At 42.0% G+C, this 21,617-nt stretch overlaps 1 protein-coding gene and 1 long non-coding RNA gene across 2 annotated transcripts in view; both read left to right on the top strand.

Annotated features, from left to right (window-relative positions):
* LOC128666929 (oocyte zinc finger protein XlCOF8.4) overlaps window positions 1-21,617 on the top strand; it is a 249,673-nt gene that overhangs the window by 43,183 nt on the left and 184,873 nt on the right. The gene's annotated exons all lie outside the window — the stretch shown is intronic.
* On the top strand, window positions 2,093-4,048 carry LOC128666930 (uncharacterized). The gene is made up of 3 exons (XR_008403282.1): window positions 2,093-3,236; window positions 3,496-3,532; window positions 4,014-4,048. It is a non-coding gene; the product is annotated as an uncharacterized LOC128666930 (long non-coding RNA).

Genomic DNA, 21,617 nt, shown 5'->3' with positions numbered 1-21,617 from the left:
ACTTGCAGAGCAATGTCATAATGACCGGAGAGGTAAGACTTGCAGAGCAATACTATAATGACTGGAGAGGTAAGACTTGCAGAGCAATACTATAATGACTGTAGAGGTAAGACTTGCAGAGCAATACTATAATGACTGGAGAGGTAAGACTTGCAGAGCAATGTGATAATGACTGGAGAGGTAAGACTTGCAGAGCAATGTCATAATGACCGGAGAGGTAAGACTTGCAGAGCAATACTATAATGACTGGAGAGGTAAGACTTGCAGAGCAATGTGATAATGACTGGAGAGGTAAGACTTGCAGAGCTATGTCATAATGACTGGAGAGGTAAGACTTGCAGAGCTATGTCATAATGACTGGAGAGGTAAGACTTGCAGAGCAATACTATAATGACTGGAGAGGTAAGACTTGCAGAGCAATGCTATAATGACTGGAGAAGTAAGACTTGCAGAGCAATGTCAAAATGACTGGAGAGGTAAGACTTGCAGAGCAATACTATAATGACTGGAGAGGTAAGACTTGCAGAGCAATGCTATAATGACTGGAGAGGTAAACCTTGCAGAGCTATGTCATAATGACTGGAGAGGTAAGACTTGCAGAGCAATACTATAATGACTGGAGAGGTAAGACTTGCAGAGCAATGCTATAATAACTGTAGATGTAAGAATTGCAGAGCAATGCTATAATGACTGGAGAGGTAAGACTTGCAGAGCAATGTCATAATGACTAGAGAGGTAAGACTTGCAGAGCAATGCCATAATGACTGGAGAGGTAAGACGTGCAGAACAATGCCATAATGACTGGAGAGGTAAGGCCTGCAGAGCAATGCCATAATGACTGGAGAGGTAAGACTTGCAGTGCTATGTCATAATGACTGAAGAGGTAAGACTTGCAGAGCAATTCTATAATGACTGGAGAGGTAAGACTTGCAGAGCAATACTATAATGACTGGAGAGGTAAGACTTGCAGAGCAATACTATAATGACTGGAGAGGTAAGACTTGCAGAGCAATTCTATAATGACTGGAGAGGTAAGACTTGCAGAGCAATTCTATAATGACTGGAGAGGTAAGACTTGCAGAGCTATGTCAAAATGACTGGAAAAGTATAACTTGCAGAGCAATTCTATAATGACTGGAGAGGTAAGACTTGCAGGGCAATGCCATAATGACTGGAAAGGTAAGACTTGTAGAGCAATGCTATAATGACTGGAGAGGTAAGACTTGCAGAGCAATGCCATAATGACCGGAGAGGTAAGACTTGCAGAGCAATGCTATGACTGCAGAGGTAAGACTTGCAGAGCAATACTATAATGACTGGAGAGGTAAGACTTGCAGAGCAATTCTATAATGACTGGAGAGGTAAGACTTGCAGAGCTATGTCATAATGACTGGAGAGGTAAGACTTGCAGTGCAATGCTATGACTGCAGAGGTAAGACTTGCAGAGCAATGCCATAATGACCGGAGAGGTAAGACTTGCAGAGCAATGCTATGACTGCAGAGGTAAGACTTGCAGAGCAATACTATAATGACTGGAGAGGTAAGACTTGCAGAGCAATGCCATAATGACCGGAGAGGTAAGACTTGCAGAGCAATGCTATAATGACTGGAGAGGTAAGACTTGCAGAGCAATGCTATGACTGCAGAGGTAAGACTTGCAGAGCAATGCCATAATGACCGGAGAGGTAAGACTTGCAGAGCAATGCTATAATGACTGGAGAGGTAAGACTTGCAGAGCAATGCTATGACTGCAGAGGTAAGACTTGCAGAGCAATACTATAATGACTGGAGAGGTAAGACTTGCAGAGCAATACTATAATGACTGGAGAGGTAAGACTTGCAGAGCAATTCTATAATGACTGGAGAGGTAAGACTTGCAGAGCAATTCTATAATGACTGGAGAGGTAAGACTTGCAGAGCTATGTCAAAATGACTGGAAAAGTATAACTTGCAGAGCAATTCTATAATGACTGGAGAGGTAAGACTTGCAGAGCAATGCTATAATGACTGGAGAGGTAAGACTTGCAGAGCAATGCTATAATGACTGGAGAGGTAAGACTTTCAGAGCAATGCTATAATGACTGGAGAGGTAAGACTTGCAGAGCAATGCTATAATGACTGGAGAGGTAAGACTTGCAGAGCAATGCTATAATGACTGGAGAGGTAAGACTTGCAGAGCAATACTATAATGACTGGAGAGGTAAGACTTGCAGAGCAATGCTATAATGACTGGAGAGGTAAGACTTGCAGTGCTATGTCATAATGACTGGAGAGGTAAGACTTGCAGAGCAATACTATAATGACTGGAGAGGTAAGACTTGCAGAGCAATGCTATAATGACTGGAGAGGTAAGACTTGCAGAGCAATACTATAATGACTGGAGAGGTAAGACTTGCAGAGCAATGTCATAATGACTGGAGAGGTAAGACTTGCAGAGCAATACTATAATGACTGGAGAGGTAAGACTTGCAGAACAATACTATAATGACTGGAGAGTTAAGACTTGCAGAGCAATACTATAATGACTGGAGAGGTAAGACTTGCAGAGCTATGTCATAATGACTGGAGAGGTAAGACTTGCAGAGCAATGTCATAATGACTGGAGAGGTAAGACTTGCAGAGCAATACTATAATGACTGGAGAGGTAAGACTTGCAGAGCAATACTATAATGACTGGAGAGGTAAGACTTGCAGAGCTATGTCATAATGACTGGAGAGGTAAGACTTGCAGAGCTATGTCATAATGACTGGAGAGGTAAGACTTGCAGAGCAATACTATAATGACTGGAGAGGTAAGACTTGCAGAGCAATGTGATAATGACTGGAGAGGTAAGACTTGCAGAGCTATGTCATAATGACTGGAGAGGTAAGACTTGCAGAGCAATGCTATAATGACTGGAGAGGTAAGACTTGCAGAGCAATGCTATAATGACTGGAGAGGTAAGACTTGCAGAGCAATGCTATAATGACTGGAGAGGTAAGACTTGCAGAGCAATGCCATAATGACTGTAGAGGTAAGACTTGCAGAGCAATGCTATAATGACTGGAGAGGTAAGACTTGCAGAGCTATGTCATAATGACCGGAGAGGTAAGACTTGCAGAGCAATGCTATAATGACTGGAGAGGTAAGACTTGCAGAGCTATGTCATAATGACTGGAGAGGTAAGACTTGCAGAGCAATGCTATAATGACTGGAGAGGTAAGACTTGCAGAACAATACTATAATGACTGGAGAGGTAAGACTTGCAGAGCAATTCTATAATTACTGGAGAGGTAAGACTTGCAGAGCAATGTCATAATGACTGGAGAGGTAAGACTTGCAGAACAATACTATAATGACTGAAGAGGTAAGACTTGCAGAGCAATACTATAATGACTGAAGAGGTAAGACTTGCAGAGCAATTCTATAATGACTGGAGAGGTAAGACTTGCAGAGCTATGTCATAATGACTGGAGAGGTAAGACTTGCAGAACAATACTATAATGACTGGAGAGGTAAGACTTGCAGAGCAATACTATAATGACTGGAGAGGTAAGACTTGCAGAGCAATGCTATAATGACTGGAGTGGTAAGACTTGCAGAGCAATGCTATAATGACTGGAGAGGTAAGACTTGCAGAGCAATGCTATAATGACTGGAGAGGTAAGACTTGCAGAGCAATGCTATAATGACTGGAGAGGTAAGACTTGCAGAGCAATGCTATAATGACTGGAGAGGTAAGACTTGCAGAGCAATGCCATAATGACTGTAGAGGTAAGACTTGCAGAGCAATGCTATAATGACTGGAGAGGTAAGACTTGCAGAGCAATGCTATAATGACTGGAGAGGTAAGACTTGCAGAGCTATGTCATAATGACTGGAGAGGTAAGACTTGCAGAGCAATGCTATAATGACTGGAGAGGTAAGACTTGCAGAGCTATGTCATAATGACCGGAGAGGTAAGACTTGCAGAGCAATGCTATAATGACTGGAGAGGTAAGACTTGCAGAGCAATGCTATAATGACTGGAGAGGTAAGACTTGCAGAACAATACTATAATGACTGGAGAGGTAAGACTTGCAGAGCAATGCTATAATTACTGGAGAGGTAAGACTTGCAGAGCAATGCTATAATGACTGGAGAGGTAAGACTTGCAGAACAATACTATAATGACTGGAGAGGTAAGACTTGCAGAGCAATGCTATAATGACTGGAGAGGTAAGACTTGCAGAGCTATGTCATAATGACTGGAGAGGTAAGACTTGCAGAGCAATGCTATAATGACTGGAGAGGTAAGACTTGCAGAGCTATGCTATAATGACTGGAGAGGTAAGACTTGCAGAGCAAAACTATAATGACTGGAGAGGTAAGACTTGCAGAGCAATACTATAATGACTGGAGAGGTAAGACTTGCAGAGCAATTCTATAATGACTGGAGAGGTAAGACTTGCAGAGCAATACTATAATGACTGGAGAGGTAAGACTTACAGAGCTATGCTATAATGACTGTAGAGGTAAGACTTGCAGAGCAATGCTATAATGACTGGAGAGGTAAGACTTGCAGAGCAATTCTATAATGACTGGAGAGGTAAGACTTGCAGAGCAATGCTATAATGACTGGAGAGGTAAGACTTGCAGAGCAATGTGATAATGACTGGAGAGGTAAGACTTGCAGAGCAATGTGATAATGACTGGAGAGGTAAGACTTGCAGAGTAATGTGATAATGACTGGAGAGGTAAGACTTGCAGAACAATGCCATAATGACCGGAGAGGTAAGACTTGCAGAGCAATGTGATAATGACTGGAAAGGTAAGACTTGCAGAGCAATGCTATAATGACTGGAGAGGTAAGACTTGCAGAGCAATGTGATAATGACTAGAGAGGTAAGACTTGCAGAGCAATGCTATAATGACTGGAGAGGTAAGACTTGCAGAGCAATGTGATAATGACTGGAGAGGTAAGACTTGCAGAGCAATGCTATAATGACTGGAGAGGTAAGACTTGCAGAGCAATGTGATAATGACTGGAGAGGTAAGACTTGCAGAGCAATGCCATAATGACTGGAGAGGTAAGACTTGCAGAGCAATGTTATAATGACTGGAGAGGTAAGACTTGCAGAGCAATACTATAATGACTGGAGAGGTAAGACTTGCAGAGCAATACTATAATGACTGGAGAGGTAAGACTTGCAGAGCAATCCTATAATGACTGGAGAGGTAAGACTTGCAGAGCAATGTCATAATGACTGGAGAGGTAAGACTTGCAGAGCAATACTATAATGACTGGAGAGGTAAGACTTGCAGAGCAATACTATAATGACTGGAGAGGTAAGACTTGCAGAGCAATGTCATAATGACTGGAGAGGTAAGACTTGCAGAGCAATACTATAATGACTGGAGAGGTAAGACTTGCAGAGCAATGCTATAATGACTGGAGAGGTAAGACTTGCAGAGTAATGTCATAATGACTGGAGAGGTAAGACTTGCAGAACAATACTATAATGACTGGAGAGGTAAGACTTGCAGAGCAATGCTATAATGACTGGAGAGGTAAGACTTGCAGAGCAATGTCATAATGACTGGAGAGGTAAGATTTGCAGAGCAATGCTATAATGACTGGAGAGGTAAGACTTGCAGAGCAATGTCATAATGACTGGAGAGGTAAGACTTGCAGAGCAATGTCATAATGACTGGAGAGGTAAGACTTGCAGAGCAATGTCATAATGACTGGAGAGGTAAGACTTGCAGAGCAATACTATAATGACTGGAGAGGTAAGACTTGCAGAGCAATGCTATAATGACTGGAGAGGTAAGACTTGCAGAGTAATGTCATAATGACTGGAGAGGTAAGACTTGCAGAACAATACTATAATGACTGGAGAGGTAAGACTTGCAGAGCAATGCTATAATGACTGGAGAGGTAAGACTTGCAGAGCAATGCTATAATGACTGGAGAGGTAAGACTTGCAGAGCAATGTCATAATGACTGGAGAGGTAAGATTTGCAGAGCAATGCTATAATGACTGGAGAGGTAAGACTTGCAGAGCAATGTCATAATGACTGGAGAGGTAAGACTTGCAGAGCAATGTCATAATGACTGGAGAGGTAAGACTTGCAGAGCAATGTCATAATGACTGGAGAGGTAAGACTGGCAGAGCAATGTGACACTGCTTCTCTTTCTGTGAAAAATTATTATCTTTATAAGGTGCCAATAAATTGCTAAGCAAAAATACAATTTAAGAGATATGAAAGTTTAAATTAAACTTTACTGTTTTAGATTGTACTTGCAACTTTAAGAGACGTTTCTCCTTTACAACTCTTATTAAATTTACTTTAGTCTTTTGGTATCCTTTGTTGAAAAGCATACCTATGTAGGCTCAGTAGCAGCAATGCACTACTGGAAGCTAGCTGGTCATTGGCTACTCGCATATGCCTTTTGTCATTGGCTCACTGTTCAGCTAGCTCCTAGTAAGGTATTGCTGCTGCTGCCATTAGCTCTGTGTTTGACCCATTTACACAGTCATCTACAAGCAATGGGCAGTAATTAAATGCTCTAACATATTACAGCATTTTGTTTATGCTCTTTTATGTTCTTTTAATGTTTGTTGTTTGAGTTGATAATTGGGTCTATTGTTAGGGAATCCTTGGTATAAGGCTGGAATCACTCTTACAGAGCATGGTCATTAACTACACAGAATATACAGTTTAGTCCCAGCAATAGGCAATCTGTGTCCCATAGAAAGTAATTAAGTAAAATCAGATGCAGAATGTTAGTGATATTTCTCTTGTTAAGTGTAGTCATTCCACGGGTCATCCATTACTTATGGGATTATATCTCTTCCCTAACAGGAAGTTGCAAGAGGATCACCCAAGCAGAGCTGCTATATAGCTCCTCCCCTCACATGTCATATCCAGTCATTCTCTTGCAACCTAACTAAAGACAGGTCGTTGTGAGAGGGCTGTGGTGTTTTAAACTTAGTTTTATTTCTTCAATCAAAAGTTTGTTATTTTAAACGGCACCGGAGTGTGCTGTTTGTTCTCAGGCAGCATTAGAAGAAGAATCTGCCTGCGTTTTCTATGATCTTAGCGGACGTAACTAAGATCCACTGGCTGTTCTCATACATTCTGAGGAGTGAGGTAACTTCAGAACAGGGGAATAGCATGCAGGGCCCCCCTGCAAGGAGGTATGTGCAGTAAATTATTTTTCTAAGGAATGGAATTGACTGAGAAAATACTGCTAATACCAATGTAATGTAAGTTCAGCCTTAAATGCAGTTGTAGCGACTGGTATTAGGCTGATGAGTGTGTGTGTACACTGAAGTATTTTTCTAGGGAATTTACTCAGAAAATACTGTTAATACTGAAGTAATGTATGAGCCTTCACTGCAGTAAAAGCGACTGGTAGCAGGCTTATTAATAACACTTCATAACTTTAAAATACATATTCAAAACGTTTACTAGCATGTTAATCGTTTTTTGTGAGGTACTTGGTGATAAAACTTATTGGGCATGATTTTTACCACATGGCTATCGTTTTTTCTGCATAGAAACAGTTTACTGAGCTTCCCCACTGTTGTAATATGAGTGGGAGGGGCCTATTTTAGCGCTTTTTTGCGCAGTAAAAATTCAGTCACAGTCTTCCTATTTCATCCTCCATGATCCAGGACGTCTCTACAGAGCTCAGGGGTCTTCAAAGTTCGTTTTGAGGGAGGTAATCAGTCACAGCAGACCTGTGACAGTGTGTTTGACTGTGATAAAAACGTTAATTATTACAATTGTTATCAGTTTTTGGGTATTAAGGGGTTAATCATCCTTTTGCTGGTGGGTGCAATCCTCTGCTAACTTTATACACTTACTGTAAAAATTTGGTTGCTATAACTAATTTGGTTCATTGTTATTTCAACTGTGACAGCTTTTTGTGCTTCTTAAAGGCGCAGTAGCGTTTTTTATATTGCTTGTAAACTTATTTAAAAGTATTTTCCAAGCTTGCTAGTCTCATTGCTAGTCTGTTTAAACATGTCTGACACAGATGAATCTGTTTGTTCACTATGTTTAAAGGCCAATGTGGAGCCCAATAGAAATTTGTGTACTCAATGTATTGATGTCACTTTAAATAAAAGTCAAACTTTGCATGTAAAGAAATTATCACCAGACAACGAGGGGGAAGTTATGCCGACTAACTCCCCTCACGTGTCAGTACCTTCGCCTCCCGCTCAGGAGGTGCGTGATATTGTGGCGCCAAGTACATCAGGGCGGCCCATACAAATCACTTTGCAAGACATGGCTACTGTTATGACAGAAGTATTATCTAAATTGCCAGAATTAAGAGGTAAGCGCGATCACTCTGGGGTAAGAACAGAGCGCGCTGATAATGGGAGAGCCATGTCCGATACTGCGTCACAATTTGCAGAACATGAGGACGGAGAGCTTCATTCTGTGGGTGACGGATCTGATCCAGGCAGACTGGATTCAGAGATTTCTAATTTTAAATTTAAGCTTGAGAACCTCCACGTATTGCTAGGGGAGGTATTAGCGGCTCTGAATGATTGTAACACGGTTGCAATTCCAGAGAAATTATGTAGGCTGGATAAATACTTTGCGGTACCGGTGTGTACTGCCGTTTTTCCTATACCTAAGAGGCTTACAGAAATTATTAACAAGGAGTGGGATGGACCCGGTGTGCCTTTTTCACCCCCTCCTATATTTAGGAAAATGTTTCCAATAGACGCCACCACACGGGACTTATGGCAGACGGTCCCTAAGGTGGAGGGAGCAGTTTCTACTTTGGCTAAGCGTACCACTATCCCGGTGGAGGATAGCTGTGCTTTTTCAGATCCAATGGATAAAAAATTAGAAGGTTACCTTAAGAAAATGTTTGTTCAACAAGGTTTTATCTTACAGCCCCTTGCATGCATTGCGCCTGTCACTGCTGCGGCGGCATTCTGGTTTGAGTCTCTGGAAGAGGCCATTCGCACAGCTCCATTGGATGAAATTATGAACAAGCTTAAAGCTCTTAAGCTAGCTAACTCATTTGTTTCTGATGCCGTCGTACATTTAACCAAACTTACGGCTAAGAACTCCGGATTCGCCATCCAAGCGCGCAGAGCGCTGTGGCTTAAATCCTGGTCAGCTGATGTGACTTCTAAATCTAAATTGCTTAATATTCCTTTCAAGGGGCAGACCTTATTTGGGCCCGGTTTGAAAGAAATTATCGCTGACATTACCGGAGGTAAGGGCCATGCTCTGCCTCAAGACAGGGCCAAATCAAAGGCTAAACAGTCTAATTTTCGTGCCTTTCGTAACCTCAAGGCAGGAGCAGCATCAACTTCCTCCACTCCAAAACAGGAAGGAGCTGTTGCTCGCTACAGACAGGGCTGGAAAGCTAACCAGTCCTGGAACAAGGGCAAGCAGGCCAGAAAACCTGCTGCTGCCCCTAAGACAGCATGAAGTGAGGGCCCCCTATCCGGAAACGGATCTAGTGGGGGGCAGACTTTCTCTCTTTGCCCAGGCTTGGGCAAGAGATGTCCAGGATCCCTGGGCGTTGGAGATCATATCTCAGGGATATCTTCTGGACTTCAAAGCTTCTCCTCCGCAAGGGAGATTTCATCTTTCAAGGTTATCAGCAAACCAAATAAAGAAAGAGGCGTTCCTACGCTGCGTACAAGACCTCTTACTAATGGGGGTGATCCACCCAGTTCCGCGGACGGAACACGGGCAAGGATTCTATTCAAATCTATTTGTGGTTCCCAAGAAAGAGGGAACCTTCAGACCAATCTTGGACTTAAAGATCCTAAACAAAGAGTTCCATCATTCAAAATGGAAACTATTCGGACTATCCTACCCATGATCCAAGAGGGTCAGTACATGACCACAGTGGACTTAAAGGATGCCTACCTTCACATACCGATTCACAAGGATCATTACCGGTATCTAAGATTTGCCTTCTTAGACAGGCATTACCAGTTTGTAGCTCTTCCCTTCGGGTTAGCTACGGCCCCAAGAATCTTTACAAATGTTCTGGGCTCACTTCTGGCGGTACTAAGACCGCGAGGCATAGCGGTGGCTCCGTACCTAGACGACATTCTGATACAAGCGTCAAGTTTCCAAACTGCCAAGTCTCATACAGAGATAGTTCTGGCATTTCTGAGGTCGCATGGGTGGAAGGTGAACGTGGAAAAGAGTTCTCTATTGCCACTTACAAGGGTTCCTTTCCTAGGGACTCTTATAGATTCTGTGGAGATGAAAATTTACCTGACGGAGGCCAGGTTATCAAAACTCGTAAATGCTTGCCGTGCCCTTCATTCCATTCCACACCCGTCAGTGGCTCAGTGCATGGAGGTAATCGGCTTAATGGTAGCGGCAATGGACATAGTACCATTTGCGCGCCTGCATCTCAGACCACAATTGTGCATGCTAAGTCAGTGGAATGGGGATTACTCAGATTTGTCCCCTCTGCTAAATCTGGATCAAGAGACCAGAGATTCTCTTCTATGGTGGCTTTCTCGGCCACATCTGTCCAAGGGGATGTCCTTTCGCAGGCCAGATTGGACGATTGTAACAACAGACGCCAGCCTTCTAGGTTGGGGCGCAGTCTGGAATTCCCTGAAGGCTCAGGGATCATGGACTCAGGAGGAGAAACTCCTCCCAATAAACATTCTGGAATTAAGAGCAATATTCAATGCTCTTCTAGCTTGGCCTCAGTTAGCAACTCTGAGGTTCATCAGATTTCAGTCGGACAACATCAACCATCAAGGGGGAACCAGGAGTTCCCTAGCGATGTTGGAAGTCTCAAAGATAATTCGCTGGGCAGAGTCTCACTCTTGCCACCTGTCAGCGATCCACATCCCAGGCATGGAGAACTGGGAGGCGGATTTTCTAAGTCGCCAGACTTTTCATCCGGGGGAGTGGGAACTTCATCCGGAGGTTTTCGCCCAACTGATTCATCGTTTGGGCCAACCGGATCTGGATCTCATGGCGTCGCGCCAGAACGCCAAGCTTCCATGTTACGGATCCAGGTCCAGGGACCCGGGAGCGGTGCTGATAGATGCTCTGACAGCACATTGGGTCTTCAACATGGCTTATGTGTTTCCACCATTTCCGATACTTCCTCGATTGATTGTCAGGATCAAACAGGAGAGAGCATCGGTGATTCTGATAGCGCCTGCGTGGCCACGCAGGACCTGGTATGCAGAACTAGTGGACATGTCGTCCTGTCCACCATGGTCTCTACCTCTGAGGCAGGACCTTCTAATTCAGGGTCCTTTCAACCATCCAAACCTAATTTCTCTGAGGCTGACTGCATGGAGATTGAACGCTTGATTCTATCAAAGCGTGGCTTCTCGGAGTCGGTTATTGATACCTTAATACAGGCTAGGAAACCTGTTACCAGAAAAATTTACCATAAAATATGGCGTAAATATTTATATTGGTGCGAATCCAAGAGTTACTCATGGAGTAAGGTTAGGATTCCTAGGATATTGTCTTTTCTACAAGAGGGTTTAGAAAAGGGTTTATCTGCTAGTTCGTTAAAGGGACAGATTTCGGCTCTGTCTATCCTTCTACACAAACGTCTGGCAGAAGTTCCAGACGTTCAGGCCTTTTGTCAAGCTTTGGCTGGGATTAAGCCTGTGTTTAGGACTGTTGCTCCGCCGTGGAGCTTAAACTTAGTTATTAACGTTCTTCAAGGCGTTCCATTTGAACCCCTTCATTCCATTGATATCAAGCTGTTATCCTGGAAGGTTCTGTTTTTGATGGCTATTTCCTCGGCTCGAAGAGTCTCTGAGTTATCTGCCTTACATTGTGATTCTTCTTATCTGATTTTTCATTCAGACAAGGTAGTTCTGCGTGCTAAACCTGGGTTCTTACCTAAGGTAGTCTCTAACAGGAATATCAATCAAGAGATTGTTGTTCCATCATTGTGTCCTAACCCTTCTTCAAAGAAGGAACGACTTTTGCATAATCTGGACGTAGTCCGTGCCCTGAAGTTTTATTTGCAGGCAACTAAAGATTTTCGTCAAACTTCTTCCCTGTTTGTCGTTTACTCTGGACAGAGGAGAGGTCAAAAGGCTTCGGCTACCTCTCTCTCTTTTTGGCTTCGTAGCATAATACGTTTAGCCTATGAGACTGCTGGACAGCAGCCTCCTGAAAGGATTACAGCTCATTCTACTAGAGCTGTGGCTTCCACCTGGGCCTTTAAGAATGAGGCCTCTGTTGAACAGATTTGCAAGGCTGCAACCTGGTCTTCACTTCACACCTTTTCAAAATTTTACAAATTTGACACTTTTGCTTCTTCGGAGGCTGTTTTTGGGAGAAAGGTTCTACAGGCAGTGGTTCCTTCCGTGTAAAGTTCCTGCCTTGTCCCTCCCGTCATCCGTGTACTTTTAGCTTTGGTATTGGTATCCCATAAGTAATGGATGACCCGTGGACTGACTACACTTAACAAGAGAAAATATAATTTATGCTTACCTGATAAATTCATTTCTCTTGTAGTGTAGTCAGTCCACGACCCGCCCTGTTTTTTACGGCAGGTCTAAATTTTAATTAAACTCCAGTCACCACTGCACCCTATAGTTTCTCCTTTCTCGTCTGGTTTCGGTCGAATGACTGGATATGACATGTGAGGGGAGGAGCTATATAACAGCTCTGCTTGGGTGATCCTCTTGCAACTTCCTGTTAGGGAAGAGATATAATCCCATAAGTAATGGGACTGAATACACTACAAGAGAAATTAATTTATCAGGTAAGCATAAATTATATTTTTAGATGGAGTTTAATTCGTTAGTTGTAATGAAGTTGCAATATAACTTCATTTTTAATATAGGTATGAAATTCAAATACCCTGAGCTCCACTGCCCACTTAAAAACACAGCATTTGAATTTCATATCTATATTAAAAAGTAAGTTATAGCGCATCTTTATTACAGATTATGAATTAAACTCCATCTAAAATTTTACTAAGATTCCGGATCTGATTTTAAAAATATGAAGTTTGCCATCTCTTTGAACTCTGCAATGCTGAATCTCACAGGTATTACCTGGACTGCTATTTTTTTAAAGCAGTTCTGCTGTTTTTAGTCTACTTTAACTCACATTTGCTTCTAGATTCACTTACATGTCTCTTTCTATCAGTGTACTGTGTATTTTGAGACAAACTTGTCAGCTTATACTCTACAAGGGAAAAAAACTCAGCAAGACCTTAAGGCATATCATGGTAAGAGCAGTGAGACATGACAAGGAACACCTCTGTTCAAACTCATTTTACAATACAGAAAAGTACACATTGAATTTTGTACTCTCTAAACTGAACTCTGAACTCATATTTTTGAATGCGAGCTCAATCTGATTGGCTGATTGGATCAGCCAATAGGATTGAACTTGATTCTGATTGGCTGATTCCATCAGCCAATCAGAATTTTCCTACCTTAATTCCGATTGGCTGATAGAATCCTATCAGCCAATCGGAATTCAAGGGACGCCATCTTGGATGACGTCCCTTAAAGGATCCGTCATTCGTCGGGAGACAACGGAAGAAGAGGATGGATCCGCGTCTGCTGCTTCAAGATGGACCCGCTCCGCACCGGATGCAAGAAGATCGAAGATGCCGCTTGGAGAAGATGTTTGCCGGTCCGGATGTCCTCTTCTTGCCAGATAGGAGGAAGACTTTGGAGCCTCTTCTGGACCTCTTCAGCACCGGATGCCAGGACGGATCGGTGATACCTGGATGGTGAAGACAAGGTAGGAAGATCTTCAGGGGCTTAGTGTTAGGTTTATTTAAGGGGGGTTTGGGTTAGATTAGGGGTATGTGGGTGGTGGGTTGTAATGTTGGGGGGGGGGTATTGTATGTTTTTTTTTACAGGCAAAAGAGCTGATTTTCTTGGGGCATGCCCCGCAAAGGGCCCTGTTCAGGGCTGGTAAGGTAAAAGAGCTTTAACATTTATTAATTTAGAATAGGGTAGGGCATTTTGTTATTTTGGGGGTCTTTGTTATTTTATTAGGGGGCTTAGAGTAGGTGTAATAAGTTTAAAATTGTTGTAATATTTTTCTTATGTTTGTAAATATTTTTTTATTTTTTGTAATTGTAGTTATTTGTAGCAATTGTATTTAATTTATTTATTGATAGTGTAGTGTTAGGTTTTATTGTAGGTAATTGTAGGTATTTTATTTAATTAATTTATTGATAGGGTAGTGTTAGGTTTAATTATAACTTAGGTTAGGATTTATTTTACAGGTAAATTTGTTATTATTTTAACTAGGTAACTATTAAATAGTTCTTAACTATTTAATAGCTATTGTACCTGGTTAAAATAATTACAAAGTTGCCTGTAAAATAAATATTAATCCTAAAATAGCTATAATATAATTATAATTTATATTGTAGCTATATTAGGATTTATTTTACAGGTAAGTATTTAGCTTTAAATAGGAATAAGTTATTTAATAAGAGTTAATTTATTTCGTTAGATGTAAATTATATTTAAGTTAGGGGGGTGTTAGTGTTAGACTTAGCTTTAGGGGTTAATACATTTATTAGAATAGCGGTGAGGTCCGGTCGGCAGATTAGGGGTTAATAATTGAAGTTAGGTGTCGGCGATGTTGGGGAGGGCAGATTAGGGGTTAATACTATTTATGATAGGGTTAGTGAGGCGGGTTAGGGGTTAATAACTTTATTATAGTAGCGGTGCGGTCCGCTCGGCAGATTAGGGGTTAATAAGTGTAGGCAGGTGTCGGCGACGTTGAGGGGGGCAGATTAGGGGTTAATAAATATAATATAGGGGTCGGCGGTGTTAGGGGCAGCAGATTAGGGGTACATAAGGATAACGTAGGTGGCGGCGCTTTGCGGTCGGCAGATTAGGGGTTAATTATTGTAAGTAGCTGGCGGCGACGTTGTGGGGGGCAGGTTAAGGGTTAATAAATGTAATACAGGGGTCGGCGGGGTTAGGGGCAGCAGATTAGGGGTACATAAGTATAACGTAGGTGGCGGTCGGCAGATTAGGGGTTAAAAAATTGTAATCGAGTGGCGGCGATGTGGGGGGACCTCGGTTTAGGGGTACATAGGTAGTTTATGGGTGTTAGTGTACTTTAGGGTACAGTAGTTAAGAGGTTTATGAACCGGCGTTAGCCCAGAAAGCTCTTAACTCCTGCTTTTTTCAGGCGGCTGGAGTTTTGTCGTTAGAGCTCTAACGCTCACTTCAGAAACGACTCTAAATACCAGCGTTAGAAAGATCCCATTGAAAAGATAGGATACGCAATTGACGTAAGGGGATCTGCGGTATGGAAAAGTCGCGGCTGAAAAGTGAGCGTTAGACCCTTTAATCACTGACTCTAAATACCGGCGGTAGCCTAAAACCAGCGTTAGGAGCCTCTAACGCTGGTTTTCACGGCTACCGCCAAACTCTAAATCTAGCCGATTGTTAGTTAGGGTCAACATTTTTATTAAAACTAAATGAAGGGGAGGACATAGCTATGGCAGATTATGAGCAGTGTGCGAGGGACAAGTTTTTTTTTTTTTTTTTTCTTTTTAATTATTTTTTAAACTACAACCATCCCAAGCAGTTATCAAATGAATTAAAGGGACATTCCAGTCAACGTTTAAATGCACATAGATGAATTACACCTTTTGAATAGGAAACACATTTGCAATTTACATGTATTGGCAAAAATGCTTCAATTAAAAGCTATTTAGTGTTAACATTTTTCTCTACACGTGCAGGTGAAGCATAGCTATTTGTTCTCAGTGCACCAGCATTTTAAATACTGTAGCTGCTTAGAAAGCCAGTGAGGTTTGTGTCATGTCAGCAATTAACAAATTGAGTCATTACCAGGTGATACAAACACCTTAGTGCTGTGTTTAAAATGCTGGTGCACTGAGCATTCTTATAAATACACAGCTGTAGCTTTTATTAGAAGCATTTTTGCTAATACATCTATATTATACAAATGCTTCTATTCAAAACTGAAATGCATCCAAGTGGATTCCAATTTTGGCTGGAATGTCCCTTTAAGAAAATCATTGACTCAAATTAATGTGATTTAATCAAAAACAAATCTCAATTAAAATAATATATAGAGCAATATCACTTTTAAAATACAGAAAAACTAAAAGACAAAATCTTGTGAGTAGAGAGCTTAACCCCTTAATGACAGCGGATGTATCCTGTGTGTCAGCTGTCGTTTTCTCTCTAAGGGGTTAAACAGTGGGGATTTTGCCGTTAGCAGCAAGACTTTGCTATCCCTGAATGCCGAATTAATAAGATGCGGATGCAGCTGTTTCCGTGCGAGCCTTTAGGCTCGGAGGAAATGTAAGTTAAGAAGCAGCGGTCTTAACTCGTCTGGATACGATTGGGTTGTATTACACCCACTGATAGTGCCCGATTGCCTGTGAATGTGCAGGGAGCGGCATTGCACAAGCATTTCACAAGGAATGCTTGTGCAATGATAAATGCTGACAGCGTATGCTGTCGGCATCTATCGATGTAGGGTGGAGATGATCGGCTACAGCGGATCATGTATGCCCGAACATGATAAATCGGCCCTCTGAAGTGAGCCATGTAGTAACAGTGTGTCTCGCTATTACAGGGCTGACAAGCAACGTACATGGTACATCAGTATCATTAAGGGGTTAAAGCGACATAAGTGCTTTAATGTGCATATAACCATGGGTTTAACCTGTTTGCAGGGGCAGTAAACTACTGGAACTAGAACTAGAACACAATTGTTAATACTCACCAATATATTGCTTCTTTCTCTTCTGCCTACAGCTCTATTCAAAGCTGTTTTTTAATTTTAATCCTTTACTGGTGCTGGTTGGTGAAGCTTTACATTTTCATACTAGGTGCAGCCATCTTGGGACTGTGTTGTGCACTTCTGGTTAGCGTGGCCGAAAACCGAAACCGAAAATCAGTTCTTCAAATTATTTTAAAATAATGTTTTTTTGTTTTTTTTTGCATAATTAAGACTATTTAATGAATAAATCTAATTGAAAAACTGCAAGCCAATAAAATAACCATACTTTTATTGAAAGTAACACATTAAAATTGGACAAAAAATATCTTAAAACAGTAATATGCTACACAATAATTTTACCAAGGAAAAAAACCAGGCAAAATTATAATGACCAATTATCCAAATAAAGTATAGTCCTATGACTGCTGCCAAAATTTCGCTGCATCCCTAGAAATAATGTAATATTCTCGCTCTGTACGTGAATACTAACCCGAAGTGCACGATACAGCTGGCAACATCACCTGTGAATGCTCAGCACTTTTATCACACAGTGCAAGAATATGGGGGAAAACAGGCACCAGTAAGAGGTTAAAATAAGAGAAAAGCCAGAAGACAGCTGCAGGCACAGGAGGAAAACAATAGCATGGTAAGTAGTTAAAGGAACAGTCCTACTTGAAAATGTTTATTGTTTAAAAAGATAGATAATCCCTTTATTACCCATTCCCCAGTTTTGCATAACCAACACTGTTATATTAATATCCTTTTTACCACTGTGATTACCTTGTATCTAATCCTCTGCAGACTGCCCCTTATCTCAGTGCTTTTTACAAACTTGCATTTCAGCCAATCAGTGCTGACGCGTAAATAACTCCACGTGAGTGAGCACAATGTTTAAATGAAAGCCTATCTAGATAGGCTTAGGAACATACACTTGTCTTGAGAATTATGGGCTTGATCACATATGCGGTGTCGCCCACAAAAGCCGGTGTCGCCAATTATTTTGCGAATCTTATTTTGCGAATCTATCGATCACATATACGGCGCTGCATTTTATTATTATTATTATTATTATCAGGTATTTTTAGAGCGCCAACAGATTCCGCAGTGCTTTAAGCTTATGCGGTATACAAGATAACATTTATAGGGGTCAAATGGGTAGAGGGCCCTGCCGGTAGTTGCACTGTTGTAGTCGGCTCTTATGAAGGCGATCTACAAACAGGGCTCATAGGCTTACATTCTAAGGGGTTTAAGGGGAAAGCAATGAAGTTAGGAAATGTTAGTGTCAGTTGTATGCATCCCTGAATAGTAGAGTCTTTAGGGAGCGATTGAAGCTGTTAAAAATAGGGGAGAGTCTTTTGGAGCGAGGCAGGGAGTTCCACAAGATGGGAGCCAGTCTGGAGAAGTCCTGTAAACGGGAATGTGAGGAAGTAACAAGAGAGGAGGAGAGTAGGAGATCTTGAGGAGAGCGAAGGGGACGGGAGGGAGAGTATCTGGAGACAAGGTCTGAAATGTAGGGGGGAGCAGTGCAGTTGAGGACTTTGCATGTCAGAGTGAGGATTTTGTGTTTAATCCTGGAGGCAAGAGGAAGCCAGTGAAGGGATTGGCAGAGAGGTACAGCAGATGAAGAGCAACGTGTAAGGAAGATGAGCCTGGCAGAGGCATTTATTATGGATTGTAAAGGAGCTAGGTGGCAGCTAGGGAGACCAGAGAGTACGGAGTTGCAATAGTTGAGGCAGAAAAGGATGAGAGAGTGGATTAAAATCTTAGTTGTGTCTTGTGTAAGGAAATTTCTAATTTTAGAGATGTTTTTAAGGTGGAAGCGGCAGGCTTTAGCCAGGGACTGGATGTGAGGAGTGAAAGAAAGTTCTGAGTCAAGTGTGACCCCAAGACATCGGGCATGCAGGGTAGGGGTAATGATGGAATTATCAACAGTTATAGAAAATTGGGGGGTGGAGATTTTGGAGGAAGGGGGAAAAATAAGTTTCAGAGAGATTTAGCTTAACCCCTTAAGGACCAAGGACGTACGCCACACGTCCTCAAAAAAAATACACTTAATGACCGAGGACGTGTGGCGTACGTCCTTGGTCTGGAAAGCAGCTGGAAGCGATCCTGCTCGCTTCCAGCTGCTTTCCGGTTATTGCAGTGATGCCTCGATATGGAGGCATCCTGCAATAACCCCCCTTGGCCATCCGATGCAGAGAGAGCCACTCTGTGGCCCTCTCTGCACCGGACATCGATGGCCGGTATCGTTGGTGGGTGGGAGCTTACGTGGGAGGCGGGTGGGCGGCCATCGGTGTTCTGTGTGAAGTGGAGGGGGGCGGGATCGGGGGCGGGATCTACGGGGGCGCGCACGGGAGCGCGCGCGTGCACGGGGGGGTGGCGGGCGGGCGCGTGCACGGGGCGGGAGCGGGTGGGAACCGCTACACTACAGAAAAAAAAAAAAGTTAAAAGCTAAAATAAAGAAATAAATGTAATCATTAAAAATGTAATCTAAGGGAACTGGAAGTGGTTGGGGGTTGGTCTTGGTGGGGGGGGAAAGCTACACTACAGAAAAGGGCATTTAAAAAAAAAATGGCACATTTTTTTACAAAACTGGGTACTGGCAGACAGCTGCCAGTACCCAAGATGGTGCCCATTAAGGCAGAGGGGAAGGGTTAGAGCTGTTTGGTGGGGGATCAGTGAGGTTGGGGTCTAAGGGGGGATCCTACATATAAGCATATGTAAATATGCTTTTTTTTATTTTTAAAAAAGGGCCAAATACCTTATATTTTAGTACTGGCAGAGTTTCTGCCAGTACTTAAGATGGCGGGGACAATTGTGGGGTGGGGGAGGGAAGAGAGCTGTTTGGGAGGGATCAGGGGGTCTGATTTTTCAGGTGGGAGGCTGAGCTCTACACTAAAGCTAAAATTAACCCTGCAAGCTCCCTACAAGCTACATAATTAACCCCTTCACTGCTAGCCATAATACACGTGTGATGCGCACCGGCATTTAGAGGCCTTCTAATTACCAAAAAGCAATGCCAAAGCCATATATGTCTACTATTTCTGAACAAAGGGGATCCCAGAGAAGCATTTACAACCATTTGTGCCATAATTGCACAAGCTGTTTGTAAATAATTTCAGTGAGAAACCTAAAATTGAGAAAAAATTAACGTTTTTTTTAATTTGATCGCATTTGGCGGTGAAATGGTGGCATGAAATATACCAAAATTGGCCTAGATCAATACTTGGGGTTGTCTACTACACTACACTAAAGCTAAAACTACCCCAAAAAGCTCCCTACATGCTTCCTAATTAACCCCTTCACTGCTGGGCATAATACACGTCTGGTGCGCAGTGGCATTTAGCGGCCTTCTAATTACCAAAAAGCAACGCCAAAGTCATATATGTCTGCTATTTATGAACAAAGGGGATCTCAGAGAAGAATTTACAACCATTTATGCCATAATTGCACAAGCTGTTTGTAAATAATTTAAGTTAGAAACCAAAAGTTTGTGAAAAAAATTGTGAAAAGTGAACGATTTTTTGTATTTGATTGCATTTGGCGGTGAAATGGTGTCATGAAATATACCAAAATGGGCCTAGATCAATACTTTGGGTTGTCTACTAAAAAAAAATATATACATGTCAATGGCTATTCAGAGATTCCTGAAAGATATCAGTGTTCTAATGTAACTGTCGCTAATTTTGAAAAGAAATGGTTTGGAAATAGCAAAGTGCTACTTGTATTTATGGTCCTATAACTTGCAAAAAAAGCAAAGAACATGTAAACATTGGGTATTTCTAAACTCAGGACAAAATTTAGAAACTATTTAGCATGGGTGTTTTTTGGTGGTTGTAGATGTGTAACAGATTTTGGGGGTCAAAGTTAGAAAAAGTGTGTTTTTTTCCATTTTTTCCTCATATTTTATATTTTTTTTATAGCAAATTATAAGATATGATGAAAATAATGGTATCTTTAGAAAGTCCATTTAATGGCGAGAAAAACGGTATATAATATGTGTGGGTACAGTAAACGAGTAAGAGGAAAATTACAGCTAAACACAAACACCTCAAAAATGTAAAAATAGCCTTGGTCCCAAACGGACAGAAAATGGAAAAGTGCTGTGGTCATTAAGGGGTTAAGGTAGTGAGAGGACATCAAGATGAGATATGAGAAAGACAATTAGTGACATGGGTTAGTAAGGAAGAAGGTAGGTCTGGTGTAGAGAGATAGATTTGGGTGTAATGGGCATACAAATAGTATTGAAACCAGTGGGACTTTATTAAGGAACCTAATGATGACATGTAGATTGAAAAGAGAAGGGGACCGAGGACAGAGCTTTGAGGTACCCCAACAGAAAGTGGTAATGGGGTAGAGGATGCTCCAGAGAAGGCTACACTAAATGTACAGTTAAATAAATAGGAAGAGAACCACAAGAGAGCTGTGTTGCAGATTCCGAAGAATTGTAGGGTTTGGAGCAAAAGAGGGTGGTCAACAGTATCAAATGCTGCAGATTAAGGAGGAAAAGCAGAGAGAAGTGGCCTTTGGATTTTGCTGTAAGTAGGTTGTTGGTAACCTTGACAATTGCTGTCTCTGTGGAGTGATGGAGACAAAATCCAGATTGCAGTGGGTCAAGAAGAGAGTTAAGTGTACGGAAATGGGATAGACGTGCATATAGCTTTTCAAGGAACTTTGAGGCAAGAGGGAGTAGGGAAATATGACGGTAGTTGGATGGGGAGGTTGGATCGAGAGAAGGTTTTTTTTGAGGATAGGTGTGACCAGTGCATGTTTAAGAGATGAGGGAAATATACCAGTGCTGAGGGAGAGGTTGAAGATGTGTGTGAGTATAGGGGTAAGGATAGAAGATAGGGAGGGGAATAGCTGTGAGGGAATGGGGTCGAGGGGACAGGTAGTGAGGTGGGAGAACAGTATA

Source organism: Bombina bombina, chromosome 7, assembly GCF_027579735.1.
Source record: "Bombina bombina isolate aBomBom1 chromosome 7, aBomBom1.pri, whole genome shotgun sequence".
NCBI classification, from domain to species: Eukaryota; Metazoa; Chordata; class Amphibia; order Anura; family Bombinatoridae; genus Bombina; species Bombina bombina.
The sequence above is the reverse complement of the archived record's forward strand: the minus strand, read 5'-3'. Positions and strand labels throughout refer to the sequence as shown.